This window comes from Toxorhynchites rutilus, chromosome 3 (genome assembly GCF_029784135.1).
Source record: "Toxorhynchites rutilus septentrionalis strain SRP chromosome 3, ASM2978413v1, whole genome shotgun sequence".
NCBI lineage: Eukaryota > Metazoa > Arthropoda > Insecta > Diptera > Culicidae > Toxorhynchites > Toxorhynchites rutilus.
The window spans coordinates 253034849-253058145 of NC_073746.1; the positions used below are offsets into that span (position 1 = coordinate 253034849).

At 37.3% G+C, this 23297-nt stretch overlaps 1 protein-coding gene across 8 annotated transcripts in view; it reads left to right on the forward strand.

Annotated features, from left to right (window-relative positions):
- The window catches only part of LOC129780319 (calcium/calmodulin-dependent protein kinase kinase 1), a 289361-nt gene that overhangs the window by 142222 nt on the left and 123842 nt on the right, over positions 1-23297 (forward strand). The window lies entirely within an intron of this gene.

Below are 23297 nucleotides of genomic sequence, written 5' to 3' on the forward strand. Positions count from 1 at the left end.
CCTTATACAGTGATAGACATTCGTTTAGCCGCACTTGAAAAAAAACTTGAAACACTTACAAAACAACTAGGAATGTTCTTTTTATCGGGATACTTATTAGCTGTAGTGATAGTATATTTACAAGGCAGCATCGGTGGATATAAACATTCAAACGTCGTTTTTTCCCGAGACATACGTTTAGCCGCAGGGCATAAAAATCGAGTTTTCGCATAATCACCAAGCCTTTATCTGTGTTTTTTGAAAAAATACTTGGGAATGTTCAATTTACAAGATAAATATTAGATGTGCAACGTAAGAAGTTGGTCAGATTAGTGATTTACGTAGAATTTAAAGGAATGGTGAAAGGTATTCTATTGACGGAAGAGGGGCGGAAAATAATGAAGATATTCAGTGAACGAAAGTTTTCTAATCGCTCGATCGTAACAAAAATTGGTCTATCTGAGAAAGTGGTACGGAATTTCTTTAAATAATGCCAGAAATATGGGATATAACGACCAACAAATGGGAACACCAAAGTTACTTTGCGTCTTAAAGGTCAAATAAATAAACTTTGGGGGCGGAAGTTTGACAGTGTGGGGAGCCGTTTCCTATCACAGCAAGCTTCTCATTTGTTTCATTTTCACCCGAATGAACTCCGAAAAGTATCTTCAATTACTGGAGGACGTTTTGATTGGCCATATTGAGAATAACGCTACCGAGGATGTCGTTTTTTCAGCAGGATAATGTATAGATCCACGTTTCCAAGCAATCGAAGGCATGGTTTGCCGAGAAGGACATTCCGCTTCTTGAAAAACCTGCTGGCAGTCGATTGCAATCCCATAGAGAACCTATGGAGAATTTTGGCCGAGATGGTCTATGCAAACGGATGACAATTTGACAACATTTCCAGTCTCAAGGCAGTAATTCAGGAGTGTTGGGCTATAATCAATATGGCAACACTTTAAAAGCTGTCTGACTAGATGCCAAATCGAGTTTTCAAAGTGATCCGAAATGGAGGTGGACATACTAAATATTAGCTACCGATTGGACTCGAATTTTGCCGCACAAATTTTCTTTTATAGAAATTTTAGGATGTGGCTAAACGAATGTCCACCCTGATTCCACATGTTTGAATTACTTAGAAAACAAAAAGTGAATTTAAACTTTTTTTAGAAAGAATTCGATGAAAATAAACAACAATCGTCTTTTATGAGAAAAACTGTACAGAGAATTGACTTATTTTTAATTTTTAATTCAAACTATTGGTCATGTGATATGAAAGTAACCTTGGTAATTTTTAAAGGTCAGATGATTGAAATAAAAGTTGAAAATAAGGCAAAAAGCATATTCACTTTATTCCGCATATATAATTTTTTGTGACCATTCTTGACATGAACGGCTTTACTTCGCCGTGGCATTGATTCAACAAGTTTTGCTGTAATATTTGGTGCGATATTGATTTACTCAGTTACAATAACTTACCGTGGTTGTTGAAGGCTTTTTGGATTATATAGCTTAACTTTCAAAATAGAATACAAATGTTCTATTGGGTTTAAGTCAGGAGATAGTGATGACCATTTGCTCATTTTTTCCCCGTAAACTAGCTTCAAAGTATCGGAGTTCCAAAGATCTCATCCTTACTGGAATATGTACCAACGATCAAGCTTTAGAGTTTGCAAATTTGCTGGAAGCTTTCGCTTCAATATCTCCAGATACCCCTCTTTCGTCATTATTCTGTCAATGAATCCTAGTTCTAAATATGACGGCACAAGATGCCATCAAGCTCCGAACCATGACTCTTTCAGCAGTGGAAATAGTAAAAAAATAGTTGATTCACTTGGCAAATTATGATGTTGCAATTATTTATCTTCTTAACGTTTGCTTGTTGGTTTTGAGCACTTACTTTTCAGACCATTACTGATTCATCCATTTGTGTATCCCATCACACCAAGCTACCTTCTTCCAGTCATCAATTGCCCATTTAATGTTATCTTGTGCTTATTTCGTCCGTTTTTTAATGTTTTTCTCTGATTGTCATACAGGCAAACCTTTTTTGTTGCGGGGGATAGGGACCGCAAAAAAAATCGTAGAAAACTTTACCAGTAGCTTTAAAAAATCGTATTCGGTACACACTTTAAAACTTTCTTTGTGCGATAAATACGGACCGCATAGAAAAAGTCTGACAATTTGAGAAAGTGTCTTTGATGGATGTCCTGATTGCGTTATTGGTATAGAAATCCACTCTTTTTAAACCTTTGAACTATTTTAGCAATCGTATCTTTGCTCAGTCGGACGATATGAGCAATTTGGTGTTCTGAGCAATTTTGGTGTTCTGTTATCAGTTTAGGACACTGAGAGACATTTGTGGATTTTTGGGCATTTTCAAGTAAAATAGCACCAACTTCGATTATCTTCCAAACAGGGACCTGTATGCAACTGTATGTTTACATTCGTCAAAGTGACAGGAACGGTGTAGTACACAACAAAATGGTGCAAAAGAAAATTTGGGTAAACTTTTTTTGCTTTCGTTTTCATTTTATACTAGCTGGCCCGGCAAACTTCGTCGCGCCCAGAATGGATTTTTTGTTTTGTCAATAAGCGAACGTTCAACGTTCTAATTGGCCGTTTACAATCTCCTTTTACTATAAATTTCCTAGTACAGGTCGGAATCGATTATCCGGAGTATTGATTTTTTTTTTTACTCCGGATAATCGAATCCTCCGGATAATCGAGTCAAAACAATATTTTTTTTCTTTGTTTTTTTTGCATGTATTTTTCATTTTTTGAAAATAAAAGGGGATTTTGATTTTTGATTCATCCCCTTGAAGTCAGAAAACACCTTTCTCACATGAAAAAAAATAATTTATCCAGATTCTCTCAGGAGGTGATAGAGGTGAATCCTCCTACGTATATGTTCGAATTTCAACAATGACAGAGTTATAGAATTTTTTCTTTGTTTCGGACTCTGTTGCTTCATACTGGCTCTACATTAAAAAGTACGCTACGGAAGACGATTCTGATGCTATTATTTGAAAGATGAGAAAATTTAGTACAGGATATAGTAGTGGAACAACTAAATTAGTGAGTTTTAATAACATTTTGGAAGTGAAACACTTAAAAGTTAATAATTTTTAATGTGTTATAATTAATTTTATCCTAAAAATTTATATTAAACTAGATTGTTTCTATCAATTAAAATGAAGTTCTTTAACCGCTCCACAATTTGTTCTTTGACGCACAACTTCTATCTTTCTTAATTTGGCTGCAATATCGATATAAACAATTCCTGGTGAAAATTCAAGCAAAATCTTCAAAAATCACCATTGTTACCCCACTGTACATGTAATAGCCACTTAAACTTCACCTTAACGTTGAAAGGTTACATTTCTTCATGAAATAAGTCATATTTGAAATATCAAAAAAAAAAATTTTTCAAACTGAATATAATCGAGTCCAAAATTGTATATAATCAAATCACATATAATTGAGTCCGACCTGTACTGTATTCTATTAGTCAAGTCATTTCATTTGATACCAATATTGAGGGGATTGCAAAAAATACATAGTCGACCATTTTGTTGTGGCGACCTTTTCGAATTTATGTTGTTCATAGTGTAATGTATTCTCCAAATCAAGCCATTCAGCCATTTTTTGCGGCGGCCAAATTGAATTTTTCAAGATCATGGAATACGCAGTTTTAAAATGACAGTAGAATTTAATGTATGTTCCAAATTTCAGATCAATCATTCAACAGGAACGGGGCCAATTTTGAATTAATGTGGGATAACCCAACAAACATTCAAACATACATAGAAACAGGTCAAACTGTATGAAACCATTCAAAAAGTATTTAGTTGTTTGGGGACTGCGGCCATCTTGAAATTGGATTTTTCATCATCTGCTATGTTTTACTAGTCGAGAACTTTCTTTTGATACATTTTTGGGCATTTTTCATAAATAATTGTGTTCTACTAGTCAAGCCTTTTCATTTGATAACCATATTGATGGGGTTCTGAGAAAATAGCTAATCCAGTAGAAATCAATGTATGTTCCAAATTTCAGATCAATCATTCAACAGGAACGGGGTCAATTTTTAATTAATGAGAGGATAACCCAACAAACATTCAAACATACATAGAAACAGGTCAAACTGAATGAAACCATTCAAAAAGTAATTAGTTGTTTGGAGACTGCGGCCATCTTGAAATTGGATTTTTCATCATCTGCTATGTTTTACTAGTCGAGAACTTTCTTTTGATACATTTTTGGGCATGTTTCATAAATAATTATGTTCTACTAGTCAAGCCTTTGATGTGCACCCGTGGCCGAGTGGTTAGCGTCTCACATTATCATGCCGGGTGTTCGGGTTCGATTCCCGTTCTGGTCGGGGGAATTTTTCGTCAAAGAAATTTCCTCCGACTTGCACTGTGATCACGCGTATTCTATAGCTTGCCCCTCGGAATACATTCAAGGCGTGTTATTTGGCTTAGAAAATCTCAACTAAGTATTAATAAATGACGCTAGTTAATGCATACGTTGAGACGGCAAAAGTTCCACAGGGAACGTTAACGCCATTCAAGAAGAAGAAGTAGTCAAGCCTTTTCATTTGATAACCATATTGATGGGGTTCTGAGAAAATATGTAATCCGAAATTTTGTAATGGCCGCCATCTTAGATTTGCATTTTTCATAAATAACTGTATTCTACTAGTCAAGCCCTTTCATATGATACACATATTGATGGGGTTGTGAAAAAAAAATAAGGCGCCATTTTGTGGTGGTGGCCATTTTTATTTGAATTTTTCATAAATAACTGTATTCTACTAGTCAGGCTCTTTCATTAGATACCCATATTGATGGGGTTCTAGGAAAATATGTAATCCGCCATTTTGTAGTGGCCGCTATCTTAGATTTGCATTTTTCATAAATAACTGTATTCTACTAGTCAAGCCCTTTCATTTGATACCCATATTGATGGGGTTGTGAAAAAAATATATATGGCGCTATTTTGTGGTGGTGGCCATTTTGGATTTGAATTTTTCATAAATAACTGTATTCTACTAGTCAGGCCCTTTCATTAGATACCCATATTGATGGGGTTTTAGGAAAATATGTAATCCGCCATTTTGTAGTGGCCGCCATCTTAGATTTGCATTTTTCATAAATAACTGTATTCTACTAGTCAAGCCCTTCATTTGATACCCATATTGATGGGGTTGTGAAAAAAAAATATATGGCGCCATCTTGCGGTGGCGGCCATTTTGGATTTGCACTTTTCATCAATAACTATATTCTACTAGTCAAGCCCTTTCATTATATACCCATATTGATGGGGTTCTAGGAAAATATGTAATATTCCATTTTGTAGTGGCCATATTCTTAGATTTGCATTTTTCATAAATAACTGCATTCTACTAGTCAAGCCATTTCTTTTGATACCCATATTAGCTGTTCAATATAGAATTATTAAACAAATTATTCAAAATTTCCGAAAATCAAAAATAAAATACTCCGGATAATCGAGTCTAAAATTCCGGATAATCAAATCCCGGATTATCGAGTCTCCGGATAATCGAGTCCGACCTGTACTTCTACCAAAACTCGTCATTAAAATATTCTCGTATAATATTCCAAATTTGGTTCCGTTTGATTGTTTAGATTTCTAGTTATGCAGAAATTTGTGTTTCATTTGTATGGCAGCCCCCCCCCCTTAGAGAGGGGGAGGAGTGTCGAACTAACATACAAACGTTTCGTGCTTCCAAACACTTCTATAAGCCAAATTTGGCTCCATTTGCTTGATGAGTTCACGAGTTATGCAGAAATTTGTGTTTCATTTGTATGGCCTATCGGACTATTTGTGCTATCAATAGCACAATAATGGAAGCATCATATAAACTATCCCACAGTGTACAATCCAACTATGAACACACATTTCCAATAAGATAAAAATGTACACGATTAAATCTGGATCTGTTACTGTTGAGAAGGCTAATGACTCCAAAATAAAATAAGTGAATGTGATAAAAAAAAAAGGTTCAGATTTATTTTCTAACATTTTTTTTGAATTTAAACTATCAGCCTTTTACCGCGTTGCGGTACAACGAAACATTACAAATTTGCGAAAATTTTCAACGTCTCCGTACGAGGACCGACTAACAGGGGACAGTTTTCATTTTGTTTGATCATCCCGCATTGTGAGCACTCTCGCGTCGAATGATTAATGGCACCTACATTGCTCCTAACTGCTCGATAATCATCCCACTGCGTCTATCTTAATGACCTAATCTTAATAGAAATCTTAATGAATGCCATTTTTTCTAGCTGTACTGATTGATAGACTCGCCTATCCGTTTGTCGTCTAGTGTGGGTTTTGGGTGATTGTGAAACTGTTTGCTCATCGACCCACCTGTTGTTACAGTCAATAGCCTTTGCCGTTGAAATGAGTAAAATAACCTGCTAACTCTCTACTTCTTGGAAGTGAACAACAAATTAATGGCATACGATGAATACTTTTTTCCGTCAATGAATGGATGATAAACAATTATATGCTGCACTGTTTGCAACTTATGTGAGTTTGATGAGTTTGTAGCCGGTCTCGATTATTGCCTTCAGTTCGTTCTCGCTGGTTTCATTCAGTAATTGTTGGATGAATGCAGCTGGGTTGAAAATCAGAAATTTGCTTCATGAAATTATCAACTCGATCGAAATCTCCAGGACTGTTCGTAGATGACATACAGAATCGCAATGTAGTGAACAGAAACAACTCGTGGGAGGGAACATTATTCGCTTACTCTAGATGCTTGTGAAGAATTCTCATATGTACTGCTTGTTGAATGGACCGCAAAAAGTTTTCCAAATACGTTTGATACGATTTTATCATACCAGTGCCTGCTCTCGATAAGTTTCCAGCATATGTTTATTGTCGGTATGTGTTGTAAAGGACGCCAAACGGGTGGTCATGAAACGTAACCAGAAACATCAAACGATAGTCAAACAAAGGGTCATTAAATCGAACTGAAGAGCTGTATAAATTTATTGTAAATGTGTCCCATCGTCTTATCTCCGCTGGAGTAATGGCTGTCGAAATTGATGCTTCCGAACTATTATCTTACTCTCTTTTGCCTCTATAAAGAATGAAGATGAAATATGTTCCGCCGACATATGAGGGTTCCATTTTATTTGCAATACGAGCACTGGCATTCTGGCATGTTCATGGAAATGGAGATGTCCTTTGATGCCTTAGGAGCTACTCTTTTTTTCAAGACAATTTTATCCCATCACATCGGCCTCAAGATCTTCTGGTGGAGTATGTGTAGGTGCGAATATAAGTGCTCCTCAAAAAACCAGCTGGTAGTGGGATTGGACAGACTCGTCGCCGTCTTGAGTGGCTCCCACTAGAGAAGCGTCATGGTGGTAAAAAGAAAGAGGCCGTGAATAGGCTTCCCCTCGTGCCATCCGGCTGACACACTCTATTAAGGAAGGAGCAAACAAATTACATGGTACGACGTTTCGTGGCGTGCAGAAACCCCATGTATATAGGTACTGGTCCCTTCGAGCCGCACGTCGGAGAACACGTGAAAAATGCACGACAGCTTGACGCAAGCAACCTACTCGGCAAGGGAATTGAATTTGAAGATTAGAATGTTAATTTGAGAATTAGGTGTTGATGGGAACCGCGAGCGTTTCTGTTACGACCGTGATTGCAACATGTAGCGAACCGATGACCGAGGGATCAAATTGTCAATATTAGCGATGTTGAGTCTGGCCAGTGAGATGGGCATGGGACCAAATAAAGATGAATTGGACGGTATCATTATGTTTATGTAGGGTATATCGATTACATCAATAGATAATTGCTTGTTTAGGATTTTTTTAGGTTTCCCATCATTGATAGCCTCTGATGTTATGCGGAAAACGGGTATTAATCATGGCTGCATAATTAATGTCAGAAAATCACTTTCACCCGTTCTAAAAAAACTTTCCTAGTACATGTTATTTGACGACAAATCAACCGGCTCTCTTTGAATTAAAATTGATAATTTTATCAATTTTGATTGCGAATAATTTTTAGAAGGTGTTACCTCTCTCTCAATAGATCAGACAGAAGGGCTAATCCCAAATGCCCTCGATCCCTGGTCTAAGACGCGGGGACCTTTGAGGGTGGGCTCTCAAGACCTCTTTTCGATGGCTAGCTCGAGCTTGAAACGCGGAGGCTCAAGATCGGCTTATTTCACATCCGTGCACAAATCAAGGGATCAGTTGGCAATTGAATACACACTAGATTTTCCTTTTTTTCCAATTTTTATTAACTTACAGTGTTCGTGTGAAGTGTGAAGTGTGTGGAGGCCGGCCGGCAAGAGTCGAGCGAAGGACACTTGTGACGTTGTTGGCGACCGTCGTCGCAAACTGGGTACCAGAGCTGTGTCGCGCGTAGAGTTTCCAACGAGTTGGCGACTCAACTCCAAGTCTCTCGTTGACCGCTGGCTTAGCGATGACACCAATTGTTGCCAATCGATTTGAATTGGTGCCGATATTATTGGGTCCTGTTTGGGATAGGAAAACACTATTTACCACTGGGTCTAATTCTTCTCTTATCAAATGCTCTTTACCTAATTTTTCGATCCGCTCTGTATGAACTGCAGTTTCCAAGTGCTTTCAATTTAATTTGAATTATTAAAGTATGGACACTTTTCTATGACCATTGTGCCTTGGATAAAGAGCTTTTATTATAGACCCAGTAGTGCTTTCCTTTTCCCCAAGTTTTTATGTCGTATGTCTCTTCTCGAAACTTATACATGTGAATTTCAGCTATTGTGGTTTTATGGTATATCGCTCGACTCCAAGTTTGTGTATTTGGTGTGTATATGTGTGTGCGTGTGATTATAACTAACTTATGTCCTAGAGTAATTCTAATGTTCTACATTCTTATTTCAACCTACATATATTTATTTATTTATATAAACTAATTTATTTATGTTCTTAAAACTATTATATTCCTAAACGGTAACAAAGGGTATTTCCACAGTCATTAGACTCTTTCCGAAAAATCGTCGCCTGAAATCACGTTTTCTCTATGTTAATGTCTCTCTATGTTCAAAAAAGTTGTTGAGAAATCTTCGTAGGAGTTTTTGAAAAACTCTGTTAGAAATATACTCCGAAATAGGATTTGACTTGATATTTATTTTTAATTTTTTGCAAGTAATACAGAAATTGCATGCTACGCGCAGTTCTTCGTATATTTTGTCATCGTGTCATCCGTTCTAGAAATATAACAAAAATTCTATGTAATGGAAATCATGTTACAACGTTCTTTCTAACATTTTCGGAGCTTTTATGTAATGTACAGCTGCAGCATGCATTTTCCTTTACTTAGTGAAATTATAAACAAATAATCTTCAGACACTCAAGTTGTCAAACTTATCCATTCAATTTTACAAAGAACTGAATTTGCGTAAGCCGACATTCTTTAACGTGTTGAGCCCCGTGTCGGTCCGTTGACGTTATCGGACGTTGAGCTATTCGTTAGAAAAACGTTGAACACATTGACTGGCATTTACAGAATAAGGAAATATATAAAAAAAAGTTTGTTTTCGGATGTTTTACAATATGTGACTACTTTCTAGACGAATTCTGAATTTCTGACTAAGTTCCCGCTGAATATGGGTATAATGTAGCTGAATATACAGTGGATATTTGAGGAATCACGCCGAAAAAACGAATAGAAGTGATATTCAGTATTGCCACATTTTAATCTGTACCAGAGGGGTTAAAAATCTTTCTTATCTGTACTTTTTCTTGAAGAAATCTGTACCATCTAAAATATTCGCTATAGAAAATATATATTTTATTAGAATGAAAAAATGAAATTTATTTACTACAAATACTACATTTACACTCGCAATTCATTCGAGTGTTCGATGATGCTTATACAAAGCCACAATGTTTAATCAAATTTTTTGATCTCAAAATAGTGTTCATCGTATCGTTGCTGAGTCGATTTCGCTTATTTTCGTTCTGAGTATATTCAGAGAAAATACCGAAGAGTGAGGCGTAGTGAGAACGATACAAACATTGTATCGAAGCGCAGAAAATGCATGGGAACCTCCAATTCTTTCTAACCATCAAATTTTTGTCCACCAATCTTGCACATGCTCGTTTTCTGAAATTGTGATTTCCTTACGGAGTAATTTCTTCTTTAGGGTACGGAATTCATTCTCCCAATCTTGTATATTCCTATCGTAGAAAACCGGAAACGAATTTCGCTCTTACGAAAGAGATCAATCATTGCATTATAAATCCATTATTATCAGCAGCACCTATCGATACTGCGGCGTAAAAGTTGTCATGTACTTTAGTACTGCTTTCTAAGAAATTTCACATGCGGAAAATGTCTGTACCAATCTGTACTTTTTGACGAAAATCTGTACTTCGTACCGTACAGAATCTACACCAAAATAACGAAAAAATCTGTACCTTTACAGAAAAATCTGTACGTGTGGCAACACTGGTGCTATTTTTGTGTGTCATTTTCACTCTCTCACCTTCATAAAAAACAAACGAACTTTCATTATTCTTGCGACGTTTTTAATGCTCACAATTTCGCTGTATATGATGTGAGGATGTACTATGCGATTAGCGTCGTTTCTCCGAAATTGCCAGGGAAACTGGGGGTAAGCCCGGCACTGGGGGTAAGTTCGGCATCCCTTGAGTTTTACTAGAAAACTCTGATTAACTATGGTTTTGAACACTGTACATGTCAGTATCTGTTATTTTAGACGTTTCAAATCACATCGAGCCCACCGTGATCCGTCAAGTGTCAAAATAACAATCAAAACAAACGCGAGGGCCGAAGGTGCGCCACCAGATGTAATTTTTCGGTAGTGGAGATTGAGCTTTTATTCTTTAAGAGGGTTCCTAATCCTAATCCTCTACAGTTTGTCCCCTGGATTGTTCACTATCACTGGGATTCGAGTTGAGGTAAGGTAGAGCGATAAATTAATAGAAATAGTCTTCTTAAAAAATATGTGCTGTTGGGGTAAGACCGTCACCCTTTGAGTGGGATAAGCCCGGCATGGTTTGCGGATTTCGATATTTGTATTTATTGTTATTAAGTTGTTCTTTGAGGCTAACTGAATTGATTAACTGATATGCATTTAATAATCTTTTTTAATGATTTGAACTATTAAGCTAATGTGAATTTTATGTTTAATTAGAATAATTAGATTGATACCATCATAATTGAACGAAAAATGATGACCATTTGATGGTATTAACAAAAATAATAATCTTATTAATAGCAAAAAGAATTTCATTAGTTTTATTGTTATTATAATCACAAAAACCTGAATAAATTTACCTACGGTTATGAACTCAATCTTTTCTGTAATTTGAGGTCGAATCCTAGTGTGATTAAATGCATCGGATATTGATTCAAGTGAAAAAAATGACCGCCTGGAGGTCTTCGGAACTTTTCTGGAAGTGTCCAATGTGGTCCCAAATTACATCAAACTAGTTCCATCAGAATTGTGGTGCGGTATGAGGTGTCGCATGATGGATTTGCCTAATTACAAATTCCTTTCTTTTCCGTGTTCCATGTTCGACAGCGACATCTAGAATTAGAATACCTTCCATTTGGCGGTTGCCAGATTCGAACTGGTTCAGCTGTTGTCAAGTAAATTTAGTGACAAACTGAGATGACGGTGCCGTGCCATGGTGCCATGGGGTGCCAGTTTCATGGTCTGCTCGTTAAACTTGTCGGAACTGGTTAATATTTTTTCCTCGTTCGATGTTTGCCATTGTTTGCCACTGTTGATAATTGAAGAGTGGCAAACCAAATAGTGTTTGTATAAATTTCAAACCAAACTTTATCTGTCAAAAAGTGTAAAATATTTGACTTCCTGGCAAACAGTATTTGGCCACCTTAAGACTACGGTTGTATCACATTCACCCGAAGCACCCGAATAACATTCACCCGAAACACGTTTACCTAGACGAATATTTACCCGGCTGTGACAGATACCTGAATGCAACATTTACCCGAATGTAATGTTTACCCGAAGGAAAAATTCCGGTTATGATTTTTTTCGAATTTCCTGATGACAAATAAGATTAAAACAAAACAACATGAGAGAGCTTCAAAAAAGCGAAGTGAAATGAAGAATTGTAATGAGGAAATTTGAAAATGAAGCGGGAGGCACCGCTGATTCATTTTGACATTGACCTCATTGACCTCAGATTAAATTGCATTACGAGAAAATCAATTTATAGTACAAATTGCGCTGCGGTGGCGTTAACATGTACCAAAAAAATTATATTTAAAAAAATGTTGCCTTCTTCAACATGAGCTGTTCTTTCGCATTTATTTTTTTTCGTTTTGAAAATTTGAATTGGATTTGAAGTTCATTTGACGGAGAAGAACGAAATGAGATAGTCGAGTCGTAAAGGGAGATAGCGACTAAACGCCCGACTGAATTTTGAGTCATGTTGACGGAGAAACTGCAGGAAGATGTTAAAAGTCGTTTCCAATTGAATGCGCAAGGAAATTTCTTCGTAGTCCCCTGAGTATCCTTAGTTGAATATGACTATGTCGAGCCCTGAAATCTACATTTAAAATTAGAGGCTAATGAACTGTGAAGTTTAAAGCAGTCTCTCAAATACAAACGAAATTGAAAAAGAACATTTCGAAATTCTGATTTTTTCATCCGGAAACTTATTGAGAGATGTGTTGCAAACCGTTCTTGAGCTTTTATTCGCATCATCTTAGAGAAGAAAAAAAAAGGCACCTCCAATAGCATATGACAGAGAGCACAAGATACCAAAGAATGAACAATACTATTCCACTGAGCTTTCTTTACTGCCCGATGTTCGTTCTGACAATCCAGGCGTTAAAGCAAGATTCGACGTGAGGCAAAACGGAGATTAGAATCATTGTTTTGACAGCTGGATCATCAAAGAAGAGAAACAGGGAGAGTTGGATCTACAAAGATGCATTATGTGTGTACTGTATCTTTCGGGAGGATGCTAAGCCGCCATCGTTATAGAAATCTTAACCTTATATTAAAAATGAAGTGCTTCGTGCGATTCCGTAGCAGTGATTTTAATTGCTAATCGAAAAAGGATGAAGGATGTGGGATTGGATACCACATCGTTTTCATACGGAAGTTATCCAACGGAATTATTGACTACAGGCCATTGCAAATGCTTGACATATTTGCATCAATATTGACTCCGAACAATAAGTAGCGATTTGGACATGAGCCCTGAGTGCGAGCCTAGCTTCATGCTGCCTACGCTCAATTTGTGTTGGCTGGGATAGGGTTGCCAGGGCCCTGGTATCTTACATCGGAAGAGCTGCTCAGGAGGAAATGGCACATACTTTATAGTTTGTTCAGTTGCGTTTTAAGAAAGGTGTTGATGGAATTGCTGTCAAAGGTATGCACGATACAAAAATGGATCGCAGAACAATGTCAAAGCAGACATCAGTCGTCGGTAACCTTCGGGTCAAAGTCCCTTATAAATAAAAACTGAACTGAATTCGTCGCCGGTGAACGTCGAATACTGCAAACGACGCCCACATTTTTCCACGCATTCCGTTTGCTTGCTTACAGTGATCCCGAACGCTTTGTTCTTTCATTTTCACGGCTTCAGCATCAAAATAAAACGCGAATTGCTATTGACGGATACAACACAGCTCTCTTTTTTTTGTTTATCCCACTCATCAAAAATCTGCCGTACGTTTTCATCACCCACACATTTGGTGCCCAGGTTCGAATATAATGTTCGTTCAGCGTTGACAATATGCCGGAAAAAAAGTTGCTTCGTGTTGTTCGCAAATGTGTAACTGGTCTCGAAAAAAAGATACGCAATATCAGTTTGCTGAATGTACTCAAAAGTGGAAAAAATATTTGTTTATTGCACCGTATATAATTACAACGAAACTGAAAACGGTAAAAAAAAACAGTAATATTTCGTGATTTCGAAAAAAATGTATGAATAGATCGCAGGTGTATTAATACAAGTAACTCATGCATCACATGGTTTCCTTGAATAGAACAAAGAATGATTCTACTCCAAGGAAATGGCATGCCGTTATCAATCAACAGTGCATTGTCCTATCCTCAGGCATCAGCGAATCATTTGGTGTTTGAAATCTATAAATTAACAAATTCAACAGCACGGCACGGGACTGACATATCTTAATCTTGTTGAAGAATCGAAAACGCGAAAAAAAATAAAACCACTAATAGCACTCATGCTGGGGTGAACTGCTCGCGAAATGCCATTTCGTTCGTGCCTACGGTGATTAATGCCTCCACCGCCGCAGCACACGTTTCAAAGTATTCCGATTAAGTCCTGACCGTATACGCAAATTGCCTGCCCGCATCTTGGCGCAGATACTGCCAGCGGCAACCACTTATTACTGACGCGTGCTTTGAGTCGCTACATCAAGAGGCAGCATTTTTCGATTGTTATCAGAACTGAGATGAAACAGTGCCGGTGGTTGGGGCGATTGAGGTGAACGACTAGCGTGGAAGCAGTCAATAATTCTTCAAAAAAAAAATTAACAAAGTATCGCATACTTAAAATAACAATAAGAGTATTGAAATTATAAATTCATTGGCTCTTTGTATACCATGTTATTTGCTATTTGAATTTATGTTATTAGTTTTTATCTTCAATGGCTACAAAAGTAATGTTGCTGAGTGGCGCTATATTTTTTTGAGACTAAACGATCTACATCCGCAAACCTTGTAACGTTTACGTCATTCATTATTCAATCTCAACAACTACGTCAACACATCTTTGCTGTTTATACCGATTTACCGTCTGGTTTCGAATGAATCAGCAAAACCCTAATGTGAGCTCTGCGATTTTTTAATTCAATGGATTATTTTTGGATTTACTGAATTTACGGGTTGTCTGAAAAATGACCCAAGTCACTTCTGCTTCGTTTATTTCGAGTAAAGTGTGGATCATTTAGAATCAGGCGATTGTAGCGATCCCAGTTGTCCGAATTGTAAAATTTTGATAGTATTTTGTTCATTGTAAAAATTCTTCATAGTCGCTTTTTCATAAGTTTATTATTAAAGCATGTTCGTCACATAATACAACAAGCAAGCGATAATGCTCAACTGAAGTTTTCTTTGCAAAAAAAGATGTTTAGAAAATAATCTCCGGAAATTCGTACTGCCGAACCGAACTCTCTTGTCTCTTGACAGCTATTGAAAAGTCCTTCCAAATGTTATATATGTCATCGATATACGACAACTTCAACTACAACGCATACGCAAATGGTGTCATCTGACGTTAAACATGACGTGGTGGGGCATTACTTGCAATCTTTTCACTTAGAGGCAAGAATTATTTCCTCACGGTTGATACGTAATTGCATTATTAATATTATACTGAAAGGGGAATATTATACTATGAGGAAGATTATTTAACTAGAAATGACTTCTGATTATTTTCTCATTCATACCAATATGTACCGTGCACCCTAATTCACCCTAATTCTCTCTCGACTCTCCAGTGTAAGTTCGCAATTAATCAATTACCATTGTATGGTTTTCAAATTACTGCCTACCAGTATTATTATCCACTGAGCGGGAAATTAATACGTCCTTCTCTGCCGCTCCAGCTGCGATACGATCTATGTGCGTTTTTTTCTGGCTCCATAAACTGCAAGCGATGTAGCCGACGCTGCAACATTGCAGTCGTCTCCCTCAGTACCGTTTCAGTTCATCCCAATTGTTGGGTGACAGAAGATCGCGTCCGGTTGCTCGGTTTAATTACGACGCACACTATTCAACAATGTTATGGTGAGCCGGTATCATGCACCGGACCGGACAACTGACGGGGAAGTGAATTACGGCCGGATCAGCGACCAGCGGCCAGCGACGAAACACACCCTTTCCGCTTCGGTGAGGAGGCTGCAGGTACGACTAATTGACACGCTGAACTCGTTTTGATTCAATCGCATCAAAATATATCGCGTGGCGTGGATCAAGTAATATCAGCCGTTGCTAAAGTGTCTGGGCCGCGCCACGTGGATGGTAATCGTTTTGGAAGACAACAGACCCAAAAACTTTAAACGAACTGAATAAAAGTGCATACCTGGTGCAGTACGTTTTGGGTAAAACCTGTTTTGTTTTTCATTAGTGACAGCAACGAATAAATACTACACATTCACTGGCGGTATCGACAAAACTGTATGGGATTTATTTCACTATTGTTATATCCATCCCACTGACGAATATTATCGGTCACATTTCAACTGTCGATTCTGGTGTTATTCGAATGTTTATATGCGTTACAAACAATCATAGTATATAAATAGACATATTCTATTCTGATTCTACTGTGCGGTGGACAGGTGAAACCACGTTCCCTCGGTTAACGTCATGTACTGTGGATTGCCGTCTGCCTCATCTTTGCGACAATTAGAAACTACGTTGACGCTGATGAGTGTTAATTTATTTGATAGTATTCAGTAAATGAAAGGGGACGAGCAACCGTATCAATCTATACTATCAAACGTTGTTTATGAGACTACCAATTATCATACTAACAGCACCGCCTGTATCTTATCAGATTATGATGCGCCTGGAAATAACCCTAAATAAACTTAATAGTAACTTTGTGCTGAAAAAAAAACAATAATTTAAAAAAATAGAAATGTTGCAGCATCTGTTCTTTTTATAGGAAGAAAATTTCTTATAAATGAAGTCTTACTTCGCATTTTTTACAATCAACAACATATACAATCTAGATGACTAGTTATCCATAAACATTCCCATCTAGCCTGTACTAGAAATGACTCAAATCACAGTACATATTCCCGAAGACGGATGGAGAGACTACAGTTTGTCATTAGATGAGATTTGGAATCGTGTTCTCATATGTTGTAGATTCGGATATCAAATAGAAACGAAAAGGTAAGGTCGCTTCCAGAATACAGCGAGAAACTTTGTTATCTCACGTCACTCGGCTGAAAGATACTAACGCTTACCATACCCCCAAATAATCTAATTGACGGGACGGAATTTGTTGGAGTTTTTGGATTTGTGGTGCCGATAGTGGACACGACTTCTGTTGACGATCCAAGGAAGAACAACTAATCGACCACTGGCCTAACTTGTAACTTGTCGATTACATACAGATTACAGAGGGATCTTGCAACGTTCAGCTCCTCTCACTAGCTTGAGCTTGAACTTGAAATTGGGTAGATTGTAAACTCCGTAAGTGCTCTCCGTGATTGACCTGAATCAGCGCAAATGCATAAAAACGCATTCAGCGGTGTTTGGGTGTAGAAAACCATTCTTACTGTGCAAGTTTTGGTGATTCGTACTATAACTAGTCTATAACGCCGGTTACAGTTCCTAGAAGAAGGGAAGGATTTATATTCTGATGTTCGCGACCAGAGAGATCGACTCTATAGCGTGGTTTTCCTGTGATTATCATGGAAGGAGATGGCAAGTGCTAATAATCATGAATCACTATGGTAAGTGTCGTGATTTTGTAAACGCTGACACTCCACATCTCGGTGGATTTCGAAAATAATATCTATTTCGACACGCGGCGACTGTTACGATCAACTCTTCTCGGTATCATATAAATAATCTGACACGCTTCGATCTTAAACCGGATAAGCCCTGCTTCGTGTTACAGTCGGGTATACAAAACCGCTATCGTTACATGTGTTGTTTCGACTATTTCCACGTCTATAAATTGATCACACTTATTGGCAAAATTTTTTGAAAATTTTAGAAATATTCTAAAAAAAAAATGGAAAATAGCTGGAAGAATCGATTTTTTTTCTCAATTTTGTTTATATTACCAATAAAAATTACGACATACAGTGACAGCGTAAGTAAATGACATTTTTAATTTACCTGTGATCATACATTTTAACATTATACTCATGTTATACATTTTGTGTCATTTTAACTAATCCTGATCTTGTTTTAGAGCACTTCCACGCCAAATGAGTCGAAAAACGGCAAATTTCGATGTCTCTTCCATTTGAATTTTGGCTACACTAGTCATAATTTTCATTATGATCAATTTAAATTACTACTGATTTTTTAAAAAGGCGTATTCAAAATAATTTTTTTCTAAAATTCGTTACACGATTGTTACCTGTAATTGGACATATCAACAAACACAACACAAACGAAAAACACTTTCACATAATTAAAGTTAAAACAGGAAAATCGTTGAAAATCTAACAAATAACCTTCAGAAAAGTGTGCGAAATATATAACCAAGTAAAATGAACTCAACTTTCGGAGTCTTTGATGAAAAATTTGCCTTCTTGAAGAGTAACAGTAAATAATAATTATATGAGTAAAGTATTAAAAAATGGTTGAAAACACTCCTAAAAATTTATCGTGTTGTAGAAACTCGCATTAAGGTATATTTACAAAAATGTCCAATTGAAGATTAAATGTCCAATCATTCGTGCTGCATTACAGGCCTGTCCAATTAGAGACGAATCACTGCATAATGGAAATCATGTTTGTGGAACCTAAGAAAATGGATACTGCTGCTTGACATTACGACTAAGGTTCCGACATCGTATAGATATTTCACTAACACTATTTTTCATTATTTTAAAAACTTTGTACATTTTGAGAACGGTTAGTCATAGAATAAAACGTTATATATAATTGTTTATGTCGAATTTTATGTAGATCCCATTTTTTATGTTATTTTTCATGAATACTTAGGATTTCACAATGTATTGAAATTTGATTAATTTTCAAAAAATAATTTCTTCATTTTTTCCGACACGGTACCACTATACGCTAAACTTTGTTAAATTGGAAGAGGTTTCCAATGAAAATATATGAGGGGCTCAGAATGCAAGGGGTGTAAGTGACTTCATCGATTTCTCTTCATCAACATTTTATTTAGTAAATAACTCAACTGCAAAAACGTTCCAATTTAAGTTTGCTATAGAATCTGATAGATGAGGTTCTGACCTATCTTCCACATTGTCAAATACAGCTGGGAATGTATTTGCAGCTAAGTTATGACCAAAAGAGAGAGTCGATGAGAGAAAACGATCAAATCACTTACACCCCTTTCATTCTAAGCTCCTCATATAAAAGAATAACGAAGGGGTGGTGATTTGAGATATAAATGTTTTTAACATTAAATTCAATTTTTAGTGAGATTTTCTGCATTTAAAATGTTATTTTCGTAAATAGTTCATTGATTTTCCAACAACTTTGTCAAACATCATATTTTAATCAGACATCTGAATGTTGAGTTAGTTTTTTTGAAGGAAAGATTAATGATTTTGAAAACGCTATGTAGAAATTCAATTCGTATTCAATTTGAAATGACTTTTGGCTTCTTCACGCAGTTTCTCCGCCAACATGACTCAACAGTCAGTCAGGCGTTTAGTCGCTATCTCTCTCTCTCTACGACTCGACTATCTCATTTTATTCTTCCCCGTCAAGGGGGCTTCATTGCATTTTGAAGTGACACCCCTCAAAATGAATTCCGTTCTGTCTCATGTAACACATATGCATATGTCGATGTTTGAGTTCAACGTGGTTTGACATATACTACAGGTGAGCTATATTTTTTGTACCATACACAAAAATTACTCACACGTATAAAATAGCGTGCAGTGTTGTGTTCAGAACCACTGACAATTTTGTTAACCCATTTTTCTGTATGTTTTTTTTTTTTTGTTTTTTTCTAAAAAAAAAAAATTTTGTTTGTATTTGTTTTGTTTGTATTCCTCCTAAATTTTGTTTGTATTCCTCCCAAACTGCACACTATTTTGCATGCTATTTACTAATACTAACGTGAGGACTTTATAGCATACCTGATAACTACATCAGTTTGTTGGTTTGATTTCACAATGGGTAAACAGTAAACTGTCCATTAATGGTGTAACTACTTTTTTGTATCAGAAATCAAGTTTTCGTTTCACTTTCTATGAACGTAAAAATAAGATTGTGTACGCGGGAGAGAGATTCGTGTCAGGGGGAAGTAGAAATGTGGATTGAAGTCAGTTGAATGAAGAGGCAGATTTGTATTCATTAGTCACGTCAATTAGAATGAGTATTGACGCTCGTCAATTCATTTCTAGTCAATTCAATACACGTTGACGGCGAATGCTGAAGTGGTGCTAGTCGTAACGAAGCGACTGAGAGGAGAGTCGATATTCATTTTTCATCTTCGAAGAATTGTATATCATTTTCAATTTGTTTATCCACCCCCTACCAATTTACTTTTGTTTTGTTTTTCTGGTGAAAATTAGGTTTAATTGGATGAGTGTTCCTCCATAATTTATGTTTATTTATCACATTGCCATTTAAAATACGGCGTTTATGGTGGTGGTGGTTATAACTCACCAGCTAAGCGATCGGGCGTCCTTCAAAAATAACTGGCCGAATTGACAGAGCTATCACGAAGAAGGCGGAGCTGGACCGTGGTCTATTAGCTCCGGGAATTGAGAAACAGAGCGAGAGCGATTTTTCTACTTAAATGACATCACAATCCGTACGAAATTTTCTTCAAAAGAAAGGTCTCAAGGAGTAGCACTTAAGAAGCCATGATTGCCCGCAAAAAAACTCAAAAAAAGATTGAAGTACGCCCAGGACCACATTTTATGGAACAGTGATGTCTGGAATAAGGTGATTTGGTGAGATGAGACAAAAGTAATGCTATTTGGGTATGATGGTATCACAAGAAAATGGCGGCGAACCGGTGAATGTTTGAAAAAGGAGTGTTTGCAGCTAGAGGGCATAACAGCATCATAACACATGTGCGCATTATCACGTCATTCATTGGCTCTTTCGCTGAAACGGCGGGAAAATTAAATTCCGTCGCATCCCCAAGAACATGAAAATTAATTAAGTTCATGTGGCTGACGTGCAAAATTGCCACTCATTTGGCGGGTTCGAGTGAAAAGCCGCTCGCATGGTGAACTCGGATCATGTCAGCGACACTCGTGGGGGTGCGGATTTATGGTGTTAGCACCAACGTTGAGGAACAAAAATCAACTGTAGCGGAAATCAAAGTGCATACTTTCCACAATGAAAAATATGAAATATATTATTTTTCCCTTCTGACAAACGACAAATAGAACTCAGTTGTAATAAAACCCATATCGTTTCTTTTACGTGAAGGTAAAAAAACGTTTGATTACGTGACAAATGACACAATCCTTCATTCAAAGTATTCGCTTCTCCTAAACTGTGGACTTTTGCATCAACCCAGTTATCGAGCAAAAATTTGGTAAAATCGGTTCGGTTTTAAATCGGATTTTCGTAAAATCTGAATATTGTTATCATATTCGTTGTTGTTCTGGTCGTCAGAGGCCGATGTCGGGGATGTTCTTTTTATGACGTTTTGGCAAATCTTGTTATCGTAGCTTAACAAGTTTTCAGTTTCCTCAGAATCATTCTCTTGTAAGTTGTATAATTTTGTGGTTTCTGATCGATACCAAAGTGCAGTTGCAAAGTGCGATTCGCACGGCGAAATCATTGCTTCAGCACAACGTAATTCACAACGCAATTACCTAGATATTATTCATCATAACCATATACTCATATATTGGGTCATCGCCTTCATATATCTTTGGAAAATATAAACAGCACCAGTTGCATCCATCGTTCCGATGATTGCTGCTGCAATCTCCTGCATCGTAACGATATCTTGCCTCAGGCTTACTAAGAGAACATTGCACCTTCAAATTCCTTATATGTTCACTTTTGTCGAAACGGGCACAGCCATTCATATAATAAGCAGCATTTTCAGTATCGCTGCATCGCCTCTCCACTTACTTTGTATCGTCGTATCAACAGCGAATGCACGCTCTAAAATGTATTATATTTTATCCCCTACCCCTATGATTACTATTATTACTACCTATGATGGTTCGGATTAAAAAAACACACAATCATTTATCAATTACAGTTTCGCACCAGTTGACACTAATTGCATAACTACGCGAATCGCGTCCACTATTAGGTGTAGAATAAACGCCGAAAGTGTGTCATGCACGATCTGAAAAGTAGCAAACGGAGAATGGGAAAAATAAGTACACGATCATTATAATAATCCTTTTCAAGCAATGGTACGTCTAGCTGTAACTGCTTCTGGACAGTGAGAAACTTCTACTGTAAGGCCATATTTTAATTCATTCGATGTGATGTTTGATATTTGGAGAAACGAAAACAAGTGCACCGATCTGCTTAGGTCTAACTTGTGCTGACGAGTTCGACCATTTTGAATGTTCATTTAATTTTTGATTGCAGCTCTGCTTGCACGTATTTTGGCTCACCTTCGATTTTTGCCTATTCCAAAAAAATAATCAGCGAATCTTTGTAAAATTTTGTATGAACAATAAAATTGAGTGCGCGGATGCATTCCGGTTGTTGACTGCGGCATATGGTGTAGTAGTAGGACTACTTCGTCGTTCGCCATCAACATGACAACAACATCAGTCATCCTCGTTCCTAACGCTCGTCATTTTACATTTCAATTATAGGAAATGGTTATTCTAATTGACATGACGAATGAATATGAATCTGCCTCTTCGTTCAACCTGACTTCAATCCACCACTACTACTCCACTCCGAAATGTACCTCGTTGCCCGCGTACACAATCTTGTTTTAACGTCCACATAAAGTGAAACGAATACTTGATTTCTGAAGCAAAAAAGTAGTTACATCATTAATGGAAGGCCCCATTGCTTACCCACCGTGAACTCAAACATGATACATGGGAGAGAGAGAAACGAATTCAGTCAGGGAGAGTCACTTCAATATGCATTTGACGGTCAAGAATGAAATGGATAAACTTTTTTTTGCATACTGCATATACCTCAGGCATCGGATCAGGGAGACCTGAAGCTTCCGTGCGTTCTCTGCTGATACGCCCCACGTCTGACAAGTGTAAAGCAGCACTGATTTCACTTTAGAATTAAAGATCCGGATGTTGGTGCCATTTGACACAATGTGGGTGTCAAGTTCGTCTGGCTGACATTAATTCTCAGGTCAGCCGCGAAAGAGCATTCGGCCAGGTCGTCAAGCTTACTCAGCCTTGCCTAACACCAGCCGCGACCCGGATTGGGGCCCCGTTGTGCAAGACTCTGTACGCAAAGGTCTCGTACTGCGCTGACACTAGGTTGACTAGTTCATCCGAAACTACCTTGAGTCTCAGGGCGCTCCGGAAGTTATCGTAGTTGAGGCGGTCTAAAGCTTTCTCGTAATCGATGAACACCAGGTAAAGGGTCGGTACAGGTCCTACCAGCTCTTCTCTTCTTCTTCTCAGCTCTATCTTCTCCTTAACAT